Raw genomic sequence first — 18745 nt, forward strand, 5'->3', positions numbered from 1 at the left:
GGAAGAACATCTCTGGTGCTCTGATTACAGTAAGAGGGAGAGGAGAGATGAGAGAAGTTACATTAGCAGCAGTTACAGAGGGTAGAGTAGGAGATAAAGTGAGTTGTGTAATACCACACATAGGGCCAATTGGAAAGGGGAGTTCAAGTTCCTTATAGGAGGAGTCCTGATTAATAACCAACATCATGTGCGCTGTCTCCAAAAAGTGATAGTTGCAAGGTGAAACAAGGAAGTTTTTGGTTCCTCAGTAATCTCCAGAGGAGCCCAAATATGTCCGGATCTAAGTTACAACCACAAATGAACAAATTCAGCTATATATAGGAACTCTTTAGAAAGGATATCTAGCAGCCGTCATAAATTGCCACAAGATGCTTGATGGCTTATGTGGTAAAGCCCGTGTAGCACTGGGCTTATCTAATCATAGGCTGCATAGATAATAGATATTCTCCTTCCGGAGCTATATCATGAAGGCAGGCACTGTATAATATGAAAAAACTAATGCATGCACTTATCTCAGTCCACAGGAAAAAAGGTAGTATGTGCAATCCTGAAGTTCATCCTCCGACACGGCAGTGTTTCGGAGTGGATTACGCCTTCCTCAGGGAGCTCCAGGCGATGACATACAAAAATACAATTTGAGTGGCTGGATAGGGTCAGTCAAACAGCGGGTAACAGCATATATTTGAACAGTGCACTATCAGAGTACAGCCTACCGGCAATCTGCTCCGCAACTGACCTCAGTCAAACAGCGGGTAACAGCGATTGCCGGTAGGCTGTACTCTGATAGCGCACCGTTCAAATATACGCTGTTACCCGCTGTTTGACTGACCCTATCCAGCCACTCAAATTGTATTTTTGTATGTCATCACCTGGAGCTCCCTGAGGAAGGCGTAATCCACTCCGAAACACTGCCGTGTTGGAGGATGAACTTCAGGATTGCACATACTACCTTTTTTCCTGTGGACTGAGATAAGTGCATGCATTAGTTTTTTCATATTATACAGTGCCTGCCTTCATGATATAGCCCCAGAAGGAGAATATCTATTATCTATGCAGCCTATGATTAGATAAGCCCAGTGCTTATCTAATCAGTGCGGATCTACATGCAGTCTACATGCAGACAACCTGCAGACTGCAGGTTGTCTGCATGCTGGTCTTTATAAGAAATACTCCCCTCCTCTGATACTGACCAGGAAGCTCCCTGAACATGACACAGGTTTCCACTGTAGATGTGGATGACAGCTCACTCTCATACTCAGCATACAGCTGTCCCATGATATAATCTGTATGGTTTACTTTCTACAGCTATTTTGAAGATAGCAAAATAGGAGTTGTGGTTAAACTAAAATATGTTTCAGTTACAATGGTGATAATTGTAAAGGTATAAGCCCTGGATAAATCCCCCCCCAAATTAAAATACTGCACAGCATCTCTGTGCCCCTTACATAAACAAAGCAATCCCCTTCACAGAGGAATCCAGTTATATATTTTCCAATTTTACTATTTCATTGAGCCAAAAAGATACAATAATATACCAGTGAAAGTCTATGAGTTCCTCGCTATACAAAGGTAATTGCCTTCATATGCATTATTAAAGCCAAATAATCATTCAGAAAAGCCATACAAAGCTAATTAGTTCTGGAAACCTTGTGACTCTATGCCCCCAAATCTAATTATTTTTAAGAGCTGCTCTACAATAATAATTCAATAAGAAGAAATACTCAGCTCACAGGTTTGTAAATATAGTGGTTTAGACCTCCGATATTCTTGCCCTTGGCATGTATTTACTTGAACGTTGTTTGACCTCTCCTTTTGTTCCACGTACAGTACGACTCATTAATGGCTCCATGAGCACCAATGGGCTACTGCAGTTCCGGCTTCAGGACGAGTGGCGCTTGGCCTGTGCAGATGATTGGAATGACCAGATCTCAAATAACCTTTGCCATCAGTTAGGACTTGAGTAAGTAAAAGCTGTGCTCTGTCCTCTCCCCTGTAGATAAGAGGCAGGAATAAGTGAGGCCTGCGTGGAATGGGAAGCAAGAGCAGGGAAGGGAAGCGGGCCGGGGGGGGGCGGTGAGTCAGTCAGCCTCATGTATGTTGCCTCATTGCTACTGGTGATAAATTTAAATTACTGAAAACATTAAAAACAAATAAAGCCTTGGGAAGCAAATGGCTAATTTAATAGGAACACAAGATGGGTAGTTACAGAGCAGTAACTAAGAACATAAGAACATGCTATGCTGGGTCAGACCAAGGGTCCATCAAGCCCAGCATCCTGTTTCCAACAGTGGCCAATCCAGGCCATAAGAACCTGGCAAATACCCAAAAACTAAGCCTATCCCATGTTACTGTTGCTAATAATAGCAGTGGCTATTTTCTAAGTCAACTTAATTAATAGCAGGTAATAGGGATAAGTTCTCCAAGAACATATCCAATTCTTTTTTAAACCCAGCTACACTAACCACATCCCCTAGCAACAAATTCCAGAGTTTAATTGTGTGTTGAGTGAAAAAGAACTTTCTCCGATTAGTTTTAAATGTGCCACATGCTAACTTCATGGAGTGCCCCCTAGTTCTTATCCGAAAAAGTAAATAACCAATTCACATTTACCCGTTCTAGATCTCTAATGATTTTAAACACCTCTATCATATCCCCCCTCAGCCGTCTCTTCTCCAAGCTGAAAAGTCCTAACCTCTTTAGTCTTTCCTCATAGGGGAGCTGTTCCATCCCCTTTATCATTTTGGTTGCCCTTCTCTGTACCTTCTCCATCGCAATTATATCTTTTTTGAGATGCGGCAATCAGAATTGTAGACAGTATTCAAGGTGCGGTCTCACCATGGAGCAATACAGAGACATGACATTTTCCTTTTTATTCTCCATTCCCTTCCTAATAATTCCCAACATTCTGTTTGCTTTTTTGACTGCCGCAGCACACTGAGCCAATTTCAATGTGTTATCCACTATGATGCCTAGATCTCTTTCTTGGGTGATAGCTCCTAAATTGGAACCTAACATTGTGTAATTATAGCATGGGTTATTTTTCCCTATATGCATCACCTTGCACTTGTCCACATTAAATTTCATCTGCCATTTGGATGCCCAATTTCCCAGTCTCACAAGGTCTTTCTGCAATTTATCACAATCTGCTTGTGATTTAACTATTCTGAACAATTTTGTATCATCTGCAAATTTGATTACCTCACTCGTCGTATTCCTTTCCAGATCATTATAAATATATTGAAAAGTAAGGGTCCCAATATAGATCCCTGAGGCACTCCACTGCCCACTCCCTTTCACTGAGAAAATTGTCCATTTAATCCTATTGGGTACTGAAGAAGCAGGGCTAGAGTCCAAGGTGCCAGAACAAGGGCAGAATCCTAATGTCAGTGGATAGAGAGAGGTACAGACAGGTGGGTTCACATGAGAAATCCTGGGTTGGAGTAAATATACAGAAAAAGGTAAAAGAGGACAAGGGATCAAAGCTTCATTTATAAATACGATGTGGGAGATAGAAGAGAGGTGTGGATGGGCCAAGCCAATTTTAAGAGTAAAAAGTAAATAGCAGAAAAAAATAGGAACCATGGAACATGGGGGCAGATAAAACCCCGCCCATATTCTGAGGAGGGAAGAGATTTTGAAGGAATCAGATGCAAACGTATACATGGCAGTATGAAAATTCAAATATGAGAGCTTTATTATTATCACTGCTGTATTTTGTAGTTGCTGACTCACTAGATGATGCATTTCTTCTTCATATCTAAAGTAATGAGCCATTGAAATATGATTTTAAAACCAATATTACAAGAAAGGTAGGCCTCGGGTTATTAAACCTCTCTTTCATCTCTTCCTCCATTTCGGGCTGAGAAACATCAGCAGAAGTCAGTCTGTATTCTTGGGTTCAGCAGTCTCTTTACAATTAATGGAATAACTCAACGTTATTTCTGCCCTACACGGCCTGTAATTAGCCCTCTTCTGCTGATCGCCGTATTAATATTTAATTAACGCCATTCTAGTGGAAGACTTCAAACAGAATAAATCATAATTGGAAATTAACAGTATCATTATTCATTAAATGTTAATAATCTAGTTAACAATTACTGGTATGTTCTAGATGAAAATGTTCCTTATTTGTCAGGTAGGAAAAAGCTCGGTATGGGGGCTTTGACCCCAGGCACTTGTCCTTCAGGGAAGTACTGAGCCAGTCAAGGGAGCAATAATTGACTTCTGCATACACGAGCTGCTGGCAGGGAATTGCTGTTATTATAATCTCTAGAGTTTTATCCTACAGTGTCACTACACCCATCTCTGTACTGTAAAATCAGTTCAGAAAGTGCTGTAAACTCACTTTCATATCTCTTTAATTTTTAATAACTTTTCACTCAGTTTCATCAAGGGGGTTCCTTCTGTGTTTGCCCAGCTCCCCTTTCCCTATCTCACAAAAGCTGGCCCTGCACATTATAGAACCATAATGAAATATTCCCAGAAACACTTAAGAACATAAGAAGTTGCCATACTGGGTCAGACCAAGGGTCCATCAAGCCCAGCATCCTGTTTCCAACAGTGGCCAATCCAAGTCACAAGTACCTGGTTCTACTCTGCAGAAGCTGTCTCTGGAAAGTAATAATAGAGAACGCTCCACAATAGATAGGCACATGCTTCAAGTATGTAAAAATCAGAAAAAAGGGACCTCTTGCATCTTGCATGCCATGGTAAGAGCAATTGGCAGTACAGAGCAATGCAAACATTGTTTTTGAAGAGTCTGGCGTGCACTCAGTAACTGCCTTGGTATTACATTACTGCAACACCCTTCTAATCTGGCAAATGGGTGTAGAAAAAAAGCTAACAGCCAGGGAAAAGACAATAACAGAAGGACCAACAGAAGGACAAACAGAACTTACAATTATTTATGTCACATTTCCATCTCAAAACAACACCTACCCAGCAAAACTTTATCCCATGTGGTCCTACAAAGCATCATGGCAGATCTTTGCTACCACATCCATTAGCAAGCGTTGTGTGGATGGTGTGAAAACTGATTGTGTGGGGGGGGAGGGGCAGGGAGCCAAAGACCGTAGACCTTATGAAGGGAGTGCAGCTTTCTATAGGGAAGAGTTCCTTCAGCTGTGAGCTTTGAACTGCATTCCTTGTTCAATAGATAACGTGGGTGGTATGAATGTGCTACCGCCAGTCAGCAGGGAAAAGAGGGGATTTAATCAATCAACCCCTAAAGCAAATAGCTCTTGATTCCTTCCCCCTTGCCCATCATTTTGGATACAAGGAAAATAAATTTACAGAAAGGAAGATGTTATAGCAGCTATCACGTTCACAGACTAAGTGACTTTCTCTGGACAGAAATTGAGAGGAAAGATTACTTTTTTAGTTTATGAGTGAGCCCGTGCCACATGCCCAGACCCCACAAGCAACCATGCCCCGTGTGTGGCAGCCCGGTTGAGCCCAACCCATGGCGTGGCTTCCCTTCCTTCCACCGCCCAGCGCGACAGTGGTGCAGCCAGGCGGGGGGAGGGGGAGGAGGAGCGGTCATGGGAGGATGATGTCACGGCCCCCTTTAAAGGGCCATGACTGAGGCATATCCAGTCTCTGACTTTCCCGGCCAGTGTACCCATCCATCCACCTCCTTTACTTTGTTAAACAGAAAATTGCTGGTCGATTAATGTTAGAAGTTTTTTTTTTTTTAATGATATCTTTTATTAGGATCAAAGGAATAACAAACATGGGCAAAACATATAGCCAACCAGTTGACATATAGATTAAAATACAGCCAAAATTGTCGGTATAACAGCAGACAACTAAATGTTTTCCCAAAGATCCAGTTTTCACATTATTGTAGAAGCAAATGAAATCCCTTAGAGGCCCACTGTTTAAAAACACTCCCTCCTTGGCCTGGGAGAAAGTTGCTATTTCCCACCAGAGACAAAAAGGGGGAAACATGACAGCTGCGATGGATAGACATCCGCCACCTCTTCCATGCCTTACTGTGTGCCCTCATCCAGAAGGAAGACAAGATCCGAGTGTCAACTTTAAGGCTTGGCATCTGTAGAAGGTTAAGTGGGGAAAGAGGTGCAGTCCATTCCGCTAGCAACTCCTCTGGGTTGAACTTTTTATGGCTAGAAGCCCAATCCTGGATGTGACATAGTAGGCAGGCAACATTATAGAGGCGCAAGTGTGGTAAAGCAGTGCCTCCCAGTCCCTTGTCTAGACACAGAATGTCATACTAAATACGGGCACGCCTCCCACCCCGAACGAAACTCCCTATCATGGATTTACAGCTACGCAGATCTTTTTCTCTTACCCACAACGGCAACATTTGAAGACAATATAAACATTTGGGTAGAACTGCCATTTTAACGACAGCACACCTTCCCAGGAGAGACAATGGAAGGTCACACCACCGGTCCAGTTAACATTTAGATTTTTCCAGGATTGGGAGGAGGTTAGCCTTATAAACTTTCTTATTCTGTACATCAAGATGAATCCCCAATTATTTGATAGATACATTCGCCCAACTTAGTGGGAACAAACCAACCCAGCGCTGTGACAGAGCAGCATCCAGCGGTAAAACCTCTGATTTGTCCAAATTAAGATGGAGGCCCGCAAAGAAGACAAAATAGTCTATGGACTGCAGGATAGCTTCCAAGATCTCTCCCGGGTTTCTTACAAATAGCATAATATCATCTGCATATAAACCCAATTTGATCTGTTGACGTCCAATTTGTATATCTTGGTACCTGGGAAACATGCGAAGCTTGATCGCCAATGGTTCTAAGGACAATATGAAAAGTAAGGGGGGCAAAGGGCAGCCCTGATGGATACCCTTCCCCAGAGAGAATGGCTGAGAAAGAACTCCATTAACCATTACTTGGTCATGTGGGCTGGTATACAACAGTTGTATCCAACTGATAAAGTCCGTCCCCCCCCAGCCTAAACTTCCCCAGGGACCACAGTAAATATGGCCACACAGTCGAAAGCCTTGGCTGCATCCAGGTTTATAAGGACCCCATCTGGATTCCAGCAGAGGGGAGATTGCAACGCCAATATGGCCTTTAAGAGATTCAAGGTAGGGAGGCGCCCCTTAACAAAGACTGTCTGGTCTCTATGCACTACATCACGAAGCACCCCGTTCAGGCGAGCAGCCAAGATGGCGGCTAAAATTTTAATTCTTGATTATGGAGATAGGCCTGTACCCTTCCGGGCTGTCATGGGCCTTGCCAGGCTTGGGGAGCAATACCATAGTGGCGATATTCTGGTCCTTATCCAAGTAACCCCTATTCCATGCAGCCCGGTACATTGCCACCATTGGGGCCGCCACCTGCGGCCCCAGGATACGATAGAATTCAGGTCCGAGTCCATCCGGACCAAGAGTTTTGGTGAGGTTCAGTTTTTTTATGACTAGCATCACCTCCTCAGGCTGAATAGGCGCTTCTAGTTGTTGTTTTGCACTGTCAGAAATTTGGGGGATTACACTATCCTGAAAAAAGACCTCTCTACGCTCAAGGGAAAAAAGTTGGGCCGTGTATATTTGGCGATAGTATTGGGTGAAAGCTTGTAAAATATCCGCGGTTCCAGTAACCGTGCCAGAGTCGCCCCTTAAACGCTTAATAACCCCCCTGGGGGCCTCTATTGCCCTTGATCAGCTTGGCCAATAATTTCCCTGGTTTATTCCCCCACTGATAGTCTAAATTTATTAAATAAAAGATTAGGCTGGTCCTTAAGGGAAAGTAAAATGTTCAGTTCCTTGCGGGTTAACATTAACTCCCTTTTTGTAATGTCATCCAGTGTTTGGGCATGGGAACACTTCAGGGCAATCAGCTTCTTGGTTAGTGCCAGCAATTTGCAATTGAACTCTTTCCTTTGACTAACCTGGTATGCTAAAATATGACCCCGCAGAACTCCCTTGGCTGCATTCCAGAAGACAATATCGTCCACCTTGCCCCCACCATTTAGGGTGCAATATTCTTCCCACTTAGCTTTCAAAAAGGGTGAAAATTTAAGGTCTTCATACAGCCAGGGAGGCATTTTCCAAATCCGGGGAATACTACTTTCTGAAAACAGGCCCAGATGGCATACCACCAAATTATGGTGTGAGAGGGGAATAGGTTCTATAGAACTCTTCTCCACCCTGGCATAAAATGATTTTGTGAGGAGCAAGTAGTCCAGGCAGGTGTACAAATTATGAGGGTGAGAGAAATGCGTGAATCCCTCCTCGTCTAAATTAATCGCCCTCCAGTTGTCAATTAGTTGCAAGTCTTTATATACAAAGCTAATACCCATATCCCCCTGGTTTTTACGAGGGGTTTTAGCTGGCTTACAATAATGCTGAGGTTGTCCATGATGTTGGGGTCTCCTCCCACTATACTCCTCCCATGCAATCAGCTTAGAGACCAGACAAGTAAAGAAGTGATGGGAATATTGGTTTGGGGCATAAATATTGAGCAATAAAATGTTCAGACCATGCAAAAGTCCCCACACTATGACATACCTGTTGCATTGGAGGTGGACCTTGGGCCGAGGTGGGGTTGACGCAACCCATAGGCAAGGACCTAAGGGTCCCCGCCGTCGGCAGGTGGAGTGGGCTGATAGGCAGAGGCCGCTGGAGCTTCCCCTATACCAGCTCTCGTTCCCCGTGGGTTGAGCCTTTGGGTGTCGGGGCCAGCAGGACTTAGGTTGGCCTCGAGGCTGAATGGCAAGAGAGGTTGGTTCAGCCCAGAGACAGCAAACGATAGATGGCATAATCCTACCCTGAACTGGGTAAGGCACCGGAACTCGGGCACCAATGAAACAAAGGCTGACTGAAAGCACTCAAGCAAAGGTAGGCCGAAGCCTAATAAGTCCATGTCCAGGAGGTAGGCAAGGAGAGGTGTCAATGACAGGCTTGGATCAGGGCCTGCGGCAAGCCAGCAATGTGGAAGTCTTGACAAGCAATGCTGAGATCTGATCACGGAGAAGTCAATAGCGTTAGTCAATCGAAGCAATGGTCTGACCACGGAGAAGTCAATAACATTGATCAATAGAAGCAATGGTCTGGTCACAGAGAAGTCAATAGCATTGGTCAATCGAAGCAATGGTCAAGGTCTGGAGATAGGCAGTAGTGTAGTCAGGCGTAGCAGAGGTCTGGGTTTGGAGATAGGCTGAAGCGTAGTCGGGCAAAACGAAGTCGATATCCGTGCAGTCAGTCCAAAGCATAGGCAGGGCAGAAACAAAGAGAACAGGAACCAGTAACAACGAGGGTCAGGAGAGGAGAGCAGAGACGAATCTCTCATAGCAGCGAGTACTCAAGTAGCGAGGAGACCTGTTGCAAAGGCAACACTATGGAGCGAAGCCTGAGCTTAAATACTAGGGATGTGAATCATTTTTCTGACGATTGAAAATATCGGAAGATATTGTCAAACTCGTCAGAATTCGGGGGGCCCCCAAACCTGATAGGAAAACCCCACAAAATTTTTTGTGGGGTTCTCTTATCGTTTTAGGGGGAGGGTGGGAAGAAAGGGCACTTAAAAATAAACCCTGAACCCACCCCAACCCTTTACATTTAATTCTTTCACATCCTCCACTCTCCCGACCCCCCCCAAAATTTTTAAAGTACCTGGTGGTCTAGTGGGGGTCCCGGGAGCGATCTCCCGCTCTCGGGCTGTCAGCTGCCACTAATCAAAATGGCGCTTAGCATGTGACAGGGTATCCGTGCCATTGGCTGGCCCCTGTCACATGGTAGGAGCACTGGATGGCCCGCTCCCGGGACCCCCGCTGGACCACCAGGTTCTTTAAAAATTTTAGGGGGGGGTCAGGGGGGGATGCGAAAGAATTAAATTTAAAGGGTCAGGGTGGGGGGGGGGTTTTCGGCATGCAACAGCCGATTAAAACGGGTAAGAATCGTGGGAACGAAGATTTCCCGTGGTTTTTACCCAAACTCGATACCGGAAACGAGTCCGGTACCGATTCACATCCCTATTAAATACACTGAAGAGTTTGACGTCATCATCCGGGGCCGCGACCAGGTTCCCGCCGCTGGCCCTTCAAAAGGATCAGCGATGTGCACGTGTGTGCCTAGGGAGGGGTGCGGCGTGGGTAGTGGCGTCTCTCTGCGGACCACGCAGAGAGTTCCGATGAGCAATGGCATCTTGACCTAAAATGCTGGGGACTATGGCGGAGCCAGAGGTACCGGGGGTGGCCCGAGGTCGGAGCTGGAGGCCCACCGCCGCCAATGAGGAGGAACCAGAAACTGGAGTCTGTGTAAGAAGGTGAGGGGGCCACGCCACTGGTCTGCCGCAGACAGCACGCGTAACAATACCTGCCCTCTGGATCAGCAACAGTACCCTCCACTTGGAAGGACAGGGATTTAGCAATTAACACCGCCACCCCACGTTGGCTAGTGGAAAAAGACGAATAAAAGACCTGTCCAACCCATTCCCTTCTCAGCTTTTGATGTTCAGCATCGGTTAAATGAGTCTCCTGTAGAAAGGCAACATTCACTCATTTTCGTTTAAGTTCTTGGAGATTTTTTTTCTCTTTATGGGGAATTGTCCCGCTATATTTAAAGTACCTACGACAATATTTGCCATAGAAACAGGACCACCAGCTAAACATGCTGCTTTGGTCTCCCCTTACAGCAGGAAGACTCCCAGCAGAGGCCCACCCATATTGCTGTACCAACTGCGTCTGGAAAAAAATAAAAAAAAAAACCCAATCATGATTCAGATCAATGGTCCAAGAACTCTCTATCCTTCCTACAAGTTGGACACACACACATACACTCACACCCCACATACAAACCCCATTTCCCATATCCGGATCAACCTCTACACTCAAAGTCCCAGGTCTACCCCACTTATACGGTTTCTGCCACCCGAAATATAATACCACGAGCATCGGGAGGCTCCGGAGAGTCTGCGACAGTCACCTAGAAACGGTTTCCCCCTTGGTTGAAAGACAGGCCTTTTCCTGGTCAACGCCCTCTTAGAAAGATCTGGCCTTTGATGTCTCTGAAAACTTTTATCCTGCTGCTTCAGTTACAGGCATTCCACGAAACTGCGTGCCTCCTCTTTCTCCCAGATGATACACCCTCAGTTTTGCAGGGAACTGTAGGGCAAAGCGAATCCCCTTCTGGAACAATTGCGTGCAATAGGGAGTCATTTCCCTGCATGCCGCAAATACCCTAGCTGAGAAATCCAGGGTAGATCAAAATGTTATGTCCTTCATATTGCAGCTCTTTCTTTTTCCTATAGGCTTTGGAGTATGTTATATTTATCCATGTTATGTAGATAACGTGCTATGGCTTGGCGTGGTCTCTGATTCGGCTCCAACTGTGGGCCTAACCAGTGGGCCCCTTCCACCAGAATAGGCCTGACCGTCACCTCGATGTCAAGCGCAGTAGGTAACCAGCTTTTGAACCAGTTGTGCAGGGCATCCAACTGTAAGGACTCTGGCAGGCCCACCACTCATACATTATTCCTCCGAACTCGATTCTCAAGTTCATCTACTTTATCCTCCAGATCTAGATTTTTTGTGCATAGGGCCACCATGTTGTTCTCGGTCTCCTCTTGCCATTCTTCTTGACGTGTAACACGGGCTTCCATGGCCGCCAGTCTAGTCTGATCATTGGCCCACTTATCATGTAGTTCATCTAGAGTCGACTGTTTTTCTACAGCTGGTCGTTCAGCGCAGCAGAAACCACGTGGGTGATTTCCCTAATCAGCGTATACGACACCCCTTCAGGGGAAAGCATGGTCTCTGCCGCCATCTTGTCCTCAGTCTTGGCGGTCTTTTCCGGCAGAGGTTTTCGTAACCGACTCGTCATCCCAAGGATTTTTCAGCCACGACCCAAGTTAAAATCGATTAGCAGACTATACTGCTTTGGCTTATCTGAGAGAGAGAGGCTGTTTCTAAAGGGGGGAAAGGCAGCAAAATATGAATTTCATTGCGGACTCTTAAGGAGCCCGGAGTGGGACCTCCGCTCAGTCTGACATCATCGCCGGAAGTCGTTAGAAGTTTTTTTATGTCTGTCAATTGTATAGCTATAAGAACATTTGGTTATGTATTTGATTGCTTGTATATGGGATAGATCAGTGGTTCTCAACCTTTTTTTGGCCGGGACACACCTGACAGATGGTTCTCACATGCGTGACACACTGAACATGTGACCATCACGGGGCTAAATGTAAACATGCACTCTGCATCCACAGGAATCCCCTCAACCCCCAGCAATGAGTGCAGAGCAGATCTAGGGCATTACCCTGTACAACTCGCCATACAAAAAAAATATTCTGGTTCTGATGACATCCCAGTAAAAGCAAAACAAACTCCTTTTACTACCAGGCAAAATAGCCTTCCTTATGAAAAGACAGTAATTTACCACTAATGCATATCCTATTGAGAAAACACAACAAATAAGATTGATACAAATGCCTACGTGCTAGTTAAATACCTCGCCTCGGTCACACACCCTTCACCAAGTAGAGAAAAAGCACAAATTATAAATATGGAGACAGAAACTGGAATGGAAAACCAAAAAAGCCACTTTGCAATCAGTGCGAACCTGGAGAAATGGAAAGAAAAATATAGCACCTAACAGACTCTCAGGATTTGCAATAAAGCACACAAACTAACCCGCAGAAAGTTACACCTGTATTATGGAACACACTAAAACTGATGTACCTACGAAAGTCGGTAAAAAAAACCCCTTTAAATAAATAAATAAATAAATAGATAGATAGATAGATAGATAGATAGATAAATAAATAACGTTACATTCCTATCTAAGAAATACAACTATTAAACCAGGCCCTAAACACTAATACATTTCCTATTGGGAAAACAGAATAAGCCAAGTTGCTATAGAGCCCCACACAGAAATAATTGTAAAGCTATACTAATAAATGTTACAAAACAGCTGCTGAACAGAATAATATCCAACAATTAAAAACAAATAAAAGTTATTAAAACATGTCCAAATATCAATAAAATATTTCAAAACAGCAGACATCGCTTAATACCCAATAATTAAAATGGCAGTCAATCAAGAAAAATAAATTTAAAAAGCCACCTTTACTTACCCTCTCCAGCAATTCTCCTACTCCTTTCCCTTCCAGGCCAATAGCACTCACCAGAAGCAGCAAGGGCTGCTGAAGCTCTGTTCTCACAGTCCTGTTCCTTAGCGCCCACAACCAGTCACTCACACACATACCCCCAATTAGACCCCCACGACGAGTCTTGGTCTCTCTCACACCAGTCATCTTCCTGACCAGTCTCTTTCTCACATACTCACACTAGTCATCTTCCTGACCAGTCTCTCTCTCAATCACACTCATGGTCGCTTATATACAAGCTCTCAATCACACACAAATGATCTCGCACCCATTCACACCAGCTCTTACCCAGGCTTCCATTCATACCTACACACACAAGCTCTCACCCAAGCACCCATTCACACCAGCTCTCACCCAGGCTTCCATTCACACCCACACATACAAGCTCTCACCATTCATCCATTCACACCCACAGACACAAGCTCTCACCCATGCATCCACTCACACCCACAGACACAAGCTCTCACCCAAGCATTAATTCACACCCACAGACGCAAGCTCTCACCCAGGCTTCCATTCACACCCACACACACAAGCTCTAACCCAGGCACCCATTCACACCCACAGGCACAAGCTCTCACCCATGCATCCATTCACACCCATAGACACAAGCTCTTACCCATGCATTAACTCACACCCACAGATGCAAGCTCTCACCCAGGCTTCCATTCACACACACAAGCTCTCACCCAGGCATCCATTCACACCCACACACACAAGCACTCACCCATGCATCCATTCACACCCATAGACACAAGCTCTCACCCATGCATTAATTCAGACCCACAGACGCAAGCTCTCACCCAGGCTTCCATTCACACACACAAGCTCTCACCCAGGCATCCATTCACACCCACACACACAAGCTCTCACCCAGGCTTCCATTCACACCCACAGACACAAGCTCTCACCCATGCATTAATTCACACCCACACACACACAAGCTCTCTCCCAGGCTTCCATTCACACCCACACACACGCTCTCACCCAGGCTTCCATTCACACCCACAGACACAAGCTCTCACCCATGCATTAATTCACACCCACACACACAAGCTCTCACCCAGGCTTCCATTCACACCCACACACACACAAGCTCTCACCCAGGCTTCCATTCACACTCACATACACAAGCTCTCACCCAGGCTTCCATTCACACCCACAGACACAAGCTCTCACCCAAGCACCCATTCACACCAGCTCTCACCCTGGCACACACACACACACACACACACAAGCTCTCACCCATGTATCCATACACACACACACACACACAAGCTCTCACCCATGTATCCATTCACACCCACAGACACAAGTTCTCACCCAGGCTTCCATTCATACCCAAACACACAAGCTCTCACCCAAGCACCCATTCACACCAGCTCTCACCCTGGCACCCATTCACACCCACACACACAAGCTCTCACCCAGGCACTCATTCACACACAGACACACCAGCTCTCACCCAGGCACTTATTCACACACAGACACAGCCGCTCTCACCAAAAACATATTCGTTCTTCACTGCAGGGATGGGCTCCAGTTCCGCCGTGGCTTTACTCCGGCGGGCCTTCTTTTTGTGCCACCAAGGGAATGGGCTCCCATGGTGGCCTCGGTCAGGGTCGGCTTTCCTCTTCGCTGTCACAGGCTGTGGCGGCCTTGCTTCGTCAGGGTCGGGTTTCCTCTTCGCCACCACGGGGATGGGCTCCCATGGTGGCCTTGGTCGGGGTCGGGTTTCCTCTTCACCGCCACGAGCTGTGGCAGCCTTGCTTCGTCAGGGTTGGGTTTCCTCTTTGCCACCACGGGGATGGGCTCCCATGGTGGCCTTGCTTCGTCGGGGGTCGGGTTTCCTCTTCGCCGCCACGGTCCTGTGGCGGCCTTGCTTCGTCGGAGTTCAACACTTCTATTCCTCTCACCCCACCACAGGGCATTCTGATGCCTGCCTCACCGGCCAATCAAAGGCTTCCTCCCTTCTTCCTACTCCCACTGGTAGGTAGAAGGGAGGAGGTTTCCGATTGGCCTGCACGGGGGCAGGCAGAATGAAGGAGGCTTCCCACTGGGCAATAGGGCTAGGAAGAAAGGAAGCTTCCAATTGGCCCGCGGGGGTTGGAAAAAGGGAGAAGGGAAGTGCAACGGGCAGTGGGACACCGGGAGACATGACACACCTGCCGGTGTTTGGCGACACACTAGTGTGTCGTGAAACACCGGTTGAGAAGCGCTGGGATAGATAGCACCCAATGTTAGCCAGCATGGCATGTATACTGGTGTAATATGCAATTACATCAGTAGCATGGGATCTTCTTAGTATTTGGGTAATTGCCAGGTTCTTGTGGCCTGGTTTGGCCTCATTTGGAAACAGGATGCTGGGCTTGATGGACCCTTGGTCTGACCCAGCATGGCAATTTCTTATGTTCTAATGTTCTTGAGATAGTAACATGTGTTAGGTAGTCACATGATGCTGTAAGGTTAATGTCGCAGCAAAAGGGGGAGGCGGTTACCTGGGCCGGTAGCGGCATTTTGAACGTGGTGCAGGCAGGCATCACAGTCCAGGTCAGCAGTGGAGTTGGGCCTTGGGCGGGGCGTTCCGTACGCAGGAGGTTGGGGGCCCCCATGATTGGGGACAGGGCAGGGGGCCCAGGTTTGATGCAGCCTTGCCTTATTATTGCGGCAGGCAGCGGAGGTGGTGGTGTAGCCTGGTCATGGCAACTGCCCTCCGGGTCCAGGTATCAGTTTTTCTAGGGGTATATATAAATATATTGTGTATGTGTGTGTGTATATATATATAGTTAATAAACCTGTGGTCCCTTTTTATCCAAGACCTGTGTTTGTTGTTATTCCATTGTATTAAATAATGTACGCATGTATGGCTATGGGTCAATTAGAGGTGATGGGGGCAATAGGAGTGGGAGGGACGTAGAAAGGGAAAACACTACAGTCGTCGCTATAGGAGTTATTTGCTGGTGAGTTGCACATTAACGGCTACAATATCGTTTTTCAACCGAGAACAATAGCAATTATTAAACTGCCAAGCTAATTAGTGCCTACTTAGGAAATATCCTTTTGGTTTTGTCTAAACTCTTTTTATAAATTATATCATTTTCACACAATTGCTAAAAATACTTTGCTTAGTGTTTGGGTATCACTCAACAAACATATAATTTAGTTAAACAGAGGTTTGGAAGTAAGCAATACAGTTTTTCTTAATTTGGAAAAATGAGAAGGTGAATAACTTGCAGTGATGTCTTCCTTTTTTCAGAAATTCAAACAGAACGGTGCCTCTGGTTTTTGATGGAAAAGGTCAATTTCTAAAAGTCAGCAGAGCCGAAAATGGCAGCCTGACTCTAACCCCAAGGTAAGTGGTAGAGTATGGCCCTTACGTTTGTTCCCTCTTCCCAGCTCACGGTGCAGGCAGTTCCAGGGCATTCACACATTTTCACAATCTTTCCTGCAAGCCCCCATCCCCAGACACTGAATCCCTCTCCTGCTGTGCCTCATTCATGTCTCACTCACATGAAGGGTTCAGTTCAGGGACAACACTGTGGATGTCTACATGGAAGAAACATTATTCCACTGATTTTTTTCAGTTTCTAGATTCCTGTCCCTGCTACTCTCAGCCATAAAACACACTGATAATAAGGGAGCACTGCCATGGCTCAGGTGATTGGGTATCCAGTTTACTTCCTAATGGCCCTCCAGTGAGGCCAATTGGAAACGTTCAATATTTCTCAGATTCTTTAATATGTGACAGCAGAATGTGTGGCTACGATGCAGAGAGCCCAGGATCAGCTCCCTGAGCTGGTGCACTGGGCCATGTCACATCACATGCCTGAGTATTCACACTATTTGCAAGACTTGTTACACAGAGCCTGATAAGGCACTCCTTAAAGCTTTGATATCTCTTTTACAGAATATTTCAGCTGGCTGTAGAGATGTCTTATCAGCCACCCCATATATATTATATTCTAGCCATGGACACTGATAGGTAATAACTGAAAGATGAAGACATGCCTGTGTCTTACTGGTTAGGCAAAGGCATTAATGTAAATAAGCAGCCAAATTGAACTCTTGTTCTAATGGTATTGACCCATCAGTTCCTTCTATTCCTGAATGTTGCATACCTTTAGCCTTGTGCAGAGTACCATAAGATTTGTGTGCAGTATAAACCTGCACGAAAGGAAAAGGGGCCAGAGGCTCAGAATACAAAGAAAGCCAGTATGGGGTTTACTGATAATGTATAAGAAACAGTAATTTGCAGCCAGTAATTCCTTGAAACATCCTGTCCTGTCTGCTGAGAGAATGGAAGCAGGAGCACCTGGCACTGCTGCACAGCAACAGGGAGACACAGGCACCGCGTTAGGAGCTCAGCAGCCTGGCTATACCTCATGCAGAATCAGAAGGGGGCTAGAGGGGCTAGGATGGCTCAGGTGAGGAGGAACTTCACATCCAGCCAGCCCTTGTTCTTCTGCCACCCTGGGAGGAATAGTACTGTGCTTTATAGAAATCAGAGAATGCTTAAAAGAAAAAGCAGGTAGGACTCAAGCATGTGACATTAGGGACAGCTGCCCAGATGAAGAAAAGGCAGAAAGAGGAACACCACTTACATACATTGACACAGAGAGATCCTGGCCAATCAGGTTAGGACAGGGAGTTGCCCCTGAACAATAGATTTGCAGTCAGATCCAGGAGAGGGGGGAAATGCCCCCATCTGAAATGGCTAATTCTGTTTCTAGATTTCTCGCCTCAAAAACTAGACAGGGTTAGCAGTGTGCAGCTGGGTCAAGGGAAGCTCTTAGCAGGCTCCCAATCAATAGTTGGCTAACTGCAGATTCCCTTATAGCTAGCTCAAATGCAGCCACAAGCTAAAGGAAGCACAGCCTAGTTGTTAGCACGTTGGACTGGGAACCAGGGAAATCAGGGTGCAAATTCCATTGCCGCTGCTTGTGACCTTGGGCAAGTCACATCACCTCCATTTCCTCAGGTACTAACTTAGGTCCTCATTCACTAAGCATTTTTCCTATAGACACAGAATGAGAGAAAAGTCTTAGCAAATCAGGTCCCCTGGGATAGGGAAAATACCTCCTGTACCTGAATGTAACGGGCCTGGAACTACCAATGAAAAGGCGGGAGCTAAATCCACCTTAACTAAAGAATAAAATTCATTATTTAGAATAAACTGACATCTAGTGGTCAAAGCACTGAAACAGTTTTAAAAAAAAATAAGAACATAAGAAGTGCCGGGCTGGGTCACACTGAGCCCATTGAGCCCAGCATCCTTTCTCCAACAATTGTCAATCCAGGCCACAAGTACCCAGCAGATCCCATAAAGTAGATCTAATTCCTGTTACTCTCAGGGATAGCAGGAGCTTTCTTTACTCTCCCTGGGTAATAATGTGTTATGGACTTTTCCTCCATGAACTTGTCCAAACCTCTTTTAAACGCCACTATGCTAGTTGCCTTGATCACGTCCTCTGGCAACAGATTCCACAGATTTACTTTCTATGATTTGTTTTAAATCAGCTGGTTGTTAGTTTCATGGAATGTCCCCTTGTTTTAGTATTATTTGAAAGGATATATCATCCTTTATTTACCTGTTCCACCCCACTCACAATTTTATAACCTTCTATCGTGTTCCCTCTCAGCCGTCTCTT

The 18745-nt window shown here is 45.7% G+C and overlaps 1 long non-coding RNA gene across 1 annotated transcript in view; it reads left to right on the forward strand.

Moving 5' to 3' along the window:
• The window catches only part of LOC115077127, a 177012-nt gene that overhangs the window by 120091 nt on the left and 38176 nt on the right, over window positions 1–18745 (forward strand). The window contains exons 5-6 of the long non-coding RNA XR_003852956.1: window positions 1828–1960; window positions 16354–16449. This is a non-coding gene — a long non-coding RNA (uncharacterized LOC115077127). The remainder of the gene's footprint in view (window positions 1–1827; window positions 1961–16353; window positions 16450–18745) is intronic.

Source organism: Rhinatrema bivittatum, chromosome 15 (genome assembly GCF_901001135.1).
Source record: "Rhinatrema bivittatum chromosome 15, aRhiBiv1.1, whole genome shotgun sequence".
Lineage (NCBI taxonomy): Eukaryota > Metazoa > Chordata > Amphibia > Gymnophiona > Rhinatrematidae > Rhinatrema > Rhinatrema bivittatum.